Source organism: Pteropus alecto, unplaced genomic scaffold (genome assembly GCF_000325575.1).
Source record: "Pteropus alecto unplaced genomic scaffold, ASM32557v1 scaffold24, whole genome shotgun sequence".
In the NCBI taxonomy this organism is placed as follows: Eukaryota; Metazoa; Chordata; class Mammalia; order Chiroptera; family Pteropodidae; genus Pteropus; species Pteropus alecto.
In genome coordinates this window covers 11,035,538-11,041,537 of record NW_006439192.1, presented here as the reverse complement: position 1 = coordinate 11,041,537, position 6,000 = coordinate 11,035,538, and positions in this window count along the sequence as shown.

The following is a 6,000-nucleotide window of genomic DNA, read 5'->3' as shown; positions in this document are numbered from 1 at the left end:
GGTAATAGTGAGTGGTACCATTTCAATTTACAGCACTTGACTCCTGGACTCACAAATCCTGACTATGGAAGAAAGAGAACCATATATTGGATGCTGAATCAGAGCACATAATCCTCCCAGACAACAATGCCCCAGCCCTGCAAAGTGTTGCCCCTAGCTTTTGCTAAACCTGAGTATTTTCAAAGGGCTTTTCACAGTTCTATCAAGCCAAGGGGTTTAAGATGATTGAGAACATGGTAAGACCAAAAAATTTCATGAACACTGGCCTAGTGCCACACTTCATTTGCTGTGAAATAAATTTCTTGACCAGAAGCAATGCTTATAACAATGCTTATGCTATGATTGTGGATACAACATTTTATAAGTCTACAGATGGTAGTTTTGGCAAAAGCATTACATGCAGGAAACGCAAATCCATATCTAGAGTGTCTATTCCAATAAGAACAAAACACTGTCCGTTCCATGATGGAAGTGCTCCAATATAATCAACTTATCACCAGATAGCTGGCTGATCACACTGGAGAATAGTGCCTTATTGGAGACTTCACTTTGTTGACTGGGCATTCAGCTGGAACTATATCCAGGTCAGCACTGGTGAGTAGAAGTCTATGTTGTTGAGCCCAGCCATACCTCAATCCATGCCAACATGGCCACTTTGTTCATGAGTCCATTGGATGAAGATGGGAGTGGCTGGTAGAAAAGGCTGACTGTTATCCACAGAATGGGTCATCTCACCCACTTGCTTATTAAAATTCTCTTCTCCTAAGGACACCATTTAGTAAGTATTCACATGGGACACAAGTATGTTCATGTTTTCTTTAAACATGTTTTAGAATGGTCTATCTATATACCTCTTCTCAATACTTTTTGCCACTTATTTTCCAATATTTCTTCTAAGTACCAAACTCTGCAGCCAAAATATTGGCCACAGCCCATGAATTAGTATATAATTGCACATCTGGCTATTTTTCCTTTCAAGAAAATGAACAACCTGGTGCACAGCTTAAAGCTCTGCTTAATGGGAGAATTTCCCTTCACCACTGTCCTTCAGGGATGTCCCAGAAAGGGGCTGTCCTGCTACAGCTGTGCACTTTCAAGTGGTGTCTGCATATTGTGCAGAACCATCTGTAAGTCAGGCACGAATTTTCTCTTCTTCAGCCAACTGATTTTAGGAAACTCCCTGTGAGGCTATAAATGCGAGCTGGGAAAGAATAATGTATTAGGAGTGGGAGTCATGGGCACTTGGGACATTTCCTGGAATAACTTACTTGTGCCTTTAGGATATACTCAAAGTCAATCTCATATATACCACTTCCATCTGATGATTGAGTGTGATGTGCACACTCAACTTTATGGCTTTGTGTGTCAGATGACACCCAGCTCATGATGGGCATCTCAAATCACATGGTAACTTGGTGAGCCACACACGAGCGTTTGGTCTTTAATAAGACCAAACAGCAAATAAGTTTCTCAGGAGGAAGGTAATTACCCACAAGGGATGGCAAGACTTTGCTTTGAAATTCTAAAAGTCTGTGATGTGATTCACATATAGGGGTCTGCCAAAGGGTCCAAACAGTATTCCTATCTGCCACTGCCATTTCAAGCATCATTGACTCTGTTGTATCAGATGACCCAAATGGCAGAGAAGCTTGCACAGCATCCTGTACTTGTTGCAGAGACCTCTTTTGTTCTGAACCCAATTCAAAACCATTAGCTTTTTGGGTCAATAAACTGGCTGAAGTCACACACTCAGGATATGTCTCCTCCCAAACCCCAAAAAACCTGCTAGGCATTCTGCCTCTTTTTTGATTACAGAAGTGGCCAGATGCCACAACTTATCCTTCACCTTAGAAGAGATATTTTGACATGCCGCACACCACCGGACTCCTAGAAATTTCACTGAGGCGGAGGTTCCCTAAATTTTTGTCAGAATTATTTCCCACCCCATGACATGCAAATGTCTTATTAATAAGTCTACAGTAGCTGCTATTTCTTTCACACTAGGTCCAAGTCGCATACTATCATCAGTGTGACGGGCCAATGTGATGTCTAAGGGAAGAGAAGGGCAATCAAGATCTCTGTGGACTAAATTATTACATGAGGCTAGGAAGCTGATATACCCCTGAAGTAGGACAGTGTTGACCCCATTATATTCAGTTCTCTAACTGAATATAATGCTTTGTCTTGTCCTCTCCTTCTCTGTGGTAAACTAACCCGAGGCTGCTCATTGCAGCAGGCCTCTTTCTTTTCTTTATGTAAGGGGTGCTGGACATTCTCATTGTCATAGGCTGAATAATGGTCCTCCCATTACTCAGCCTACATCTTAGATCTAGAACCCATAAATGTTATTTATGTGGCAAAAGGGACTTTCTAGATGTGATTAAGGTAAGAATTTTTAGATGAGGAGATTATTCTGGATGATCTGGGTGGGTCTAATGTAATCGCAATGGTTCTTTTAGGAGTGAAGCAAGAGGAGTCAGAACCAGACAGAAAGTAGTGTGATGATGGAAACAGAGATTGGAGTGATGTGCTTTGAAGATGGAGGAAAAGGTCATAAGTCAAAGATTACAACATTTAGAGCTGCTAGAAGCTGAAAAAGTCAAGTAAATGGTTACTCCCCTGAGAACCCCCAGAAGAAATCAGCACTATCGATATCTTGACTTTAGCCCAGTGAAACTGATTGCAAACTTCTAATCTCAGAACTGTAAGAGAATAAATTTGTGTTGTTTAGTTGTTAAGCCACTAAATCTGCAGTAATTTTTTATAGGAGCAATAGTAAACTAATACACCCTGCCTAGGGCTTTGAGGTCAGCTTGTGCTATGAACTGATTGTGAAAAGTGAGGAGGACACATTGGTTCCTCCCCAGAATCCATTCCACCTCCTCCCATTAAGCATTAGCCATGACATTTGAGGAATTAATCCCTGGAATGGGTCATGATTAGTTCAAGTCCAACAGCCTTAGAGTTGGTTGATTCCAGAATACAAGCCCAAGTCATTCAGCGCATGGAGTACTCCTGGCAACAGGAATTAATTTATAAAAGAGTATGTGACCCAATTTGGGCGAAGGAGATGTAGAGAGAAACAAAGAAAGACAGTCTTCCTTTTTTTTGCTTTCTATTTCACTGATAAAGTAGAAACAAAAGTCTTTCTCAATCTTCTGCCACCATATATAGCCATTTATGGCATCTGTGCCCATATTCTGCCTTTTTCTTTGATACTAAGGACGAACTGTCGGTGATGGTTTTTTAGATCTCATCCTTCTCACCTTCTTAAGGACACATTGCCCTAGCCATTCTCCCCTCTATTTCCTGCATCATGAATTTTCCCCTCTCTATCAGATTCTCCTCATCAGCATAAAAATATACTTTTATTTTTCTCATCAAATGTACTGTACAAGTGATAGTGATACTGCTGCTATTCGAAGCTAGATCTCACTGTCTGAGACGCGGAGTGATTGCCTCCTCAAATGCTTACCTAGGGCTGGGCTATACACTGCTCTGTGTTCCCAAAGCACCCTGTTTGCACTGCCCTTGGAACACTCATAACATTGTGTTGACATTATCTATTTATGAATATATCTTGTCTACTAGACCACAAACACTCCACATTTAGAGCAGGTCTAATTCATTCTGGTAATCTCTACATGGTATGGTACCTGGCACGTAGAAAACATTCCCCTGCCTATAGGAGCCAGGTCCTTAACTGAGTAAAGCCGGATAGATAGAAATTAACAATAGGAATGGTGGTAATACCATGTGGCAGCAACTATGCAACTATGCCATGTGAAAAAATAGGCAGGGAACTTTATGCCATCTCATTTTACAAAGAAGCTGTCTATTAGTTTTGTATTGCTGTTATAACACATTATTACAAATTTAGTAGCTTAAAATAATACAAATTTATTATTTTACAGGTCTGCAGTTGTAAATCTGGCATGGGTCTCACTGGCCTCAAACCAAGGTCTTAGCAGGTCTGCATTCTTTTCCTAGGCTCTGTGGGAGAATCTATTTCCCTACCCTCTTCGCCTTCTAGCAGCTCCCTTCTCCTTCATCTTCAAAGCCAGCGATGGCTGGTTGAGTCCTTCTCACATGGTATCAGTGCAATCTTTTGTCTCCCTTTTGTACTTTTAGGAACTCCTGTGATTACATTAGCTCCACCCACATAACCCAGCTAAACCTCCCTATTTCAAGATCAATTGATTACCAATCTTAATTCTACCCACAACCTTACATCCATTTTGCCATGAAAGGTAGCATAGTCACTGAGTCCAGGGACCAAGACATAAATATATTTGGGGTTCAGTTATTTGTCATACCACAAGAGAAAACTATTAGGTTTTCTCTGACGTAAGGCCTTTCATTTGTTGAGTTTGCTTTTTTTCTCTCATGGTGGTAAGCTCATCTTCTATGAGAGATTTCTTCTGTAAACATCCTAGGTCTCAGAGACTATGGCAGACTTAGTTTCTCAACACCGTGGGCAGAATCTTTTGAGGGAGAAACCTGCATACTTCCAGGCTGAGATGTCCCCCTTTACAGAATCTCTACCTCCCTCACATCCTGATATAGACAGAAGGGACTATTTGCATTTCACCAATGATAAGAGGCCCTTTTAATTTTCAAGCTTAATAGGCCTTCCTTTATGACACTATAAAGCAAAAGTAGGATTGAGGCTGGATAGCAACATTACTGGGTGAAAATGAATCTGCTTGTTATTGGGCAGGGAAAATTAGTCATGTCTTTCAGATAACCTTTTAATATCCCACACCAGAGGTCTTCTCCACTTTTTTTTTGAAAAATATTACCTATGCTGTTCTCTGTGGCTGTTTTGTAGCTACTAAGTCATACTTCTTCATCCCCCCACTTCTAAATAATAGTAACAGCTGACAATTACATAGCATTTATCATGTGTCAGAAGCTGTTCTAAATACTTGACATGTATTAACTCATTTATATCTCATAACTCTTAATATCCCCATCTTGCAGATGGGTTTGCAGAAAGGTTAAATGACTTCTCTTGGATTACTCAATGTTCTATTCTGAGCAAAAACATCAAAACAAAGACAAGATATGAACAAGTAGGCAATACCAAGAGAAATTGCACAAACACCACTTAACCCAAACAGCTTTCACTTACTTATTTCCTTCAACAAGCCAAACGACCACAAGCAAGCAAGAGGAGAGAGTGGATAGAAGTCACGTATCATATGCAGAGGTATTGACTAGTGCCTCTCACTGCTTGGCTGGCACTCAACTCCCAGCCAGTAGGGCTGGTGGTCTCTGTTTGCAGAGGTCTTTGCTCCAATCCCTATGGTCAGTATATGGTAGTACAGAACCTCTCAGGCAGTCATAGGAATCAATGTTCATCATGGCTTGATGGACTTAGGTCTCAGATACTACCAGTATACCTGGATCTGTAGCAGCAGATCAATGAGAATGAGAAGTAAATGGATGGAATAAGCAAATCAAGCCTAAATGAAATATGAGACTGAGTTTATGATTGTGTAACTTACAAAGTATGTCTATATGATGCCCCTGGGGAAAAAATAAACATCACAACACAGTCTAGAAGGTGAGTGCCCTTTAAGTTGGTGACTCTTTTTTGCATCAACAATATGATGTAAGAGAGTGCTATTTGCTCACATTTTTATACCACTCAGACATGATTTTTCTGAAAACATTTTTGAAAATGGTAAGATACTATACAACCATGATCCTCAACAATAGTTGGAAGTATTAGCGAGCATTGAATCTTGAATTTTCAGATGTGGAAACAATTAAACCTGATATTTCTTTGCTTAAGATTACTGTTACATGTAAAATGGTGGATATTTATTCCCAGTCACTATCTTTTTCATAAAGGAAGTTGTGAGGAGATAGCTATCCGTAGTGGCTATGAGTTCCTATTAAAACTTTATGTATGCCACATAAGAGAACGAAACTAACACTCAATGAATGTTTATAAAATATGTAGGTCTTTTAATAATCATGACACTGTTACAG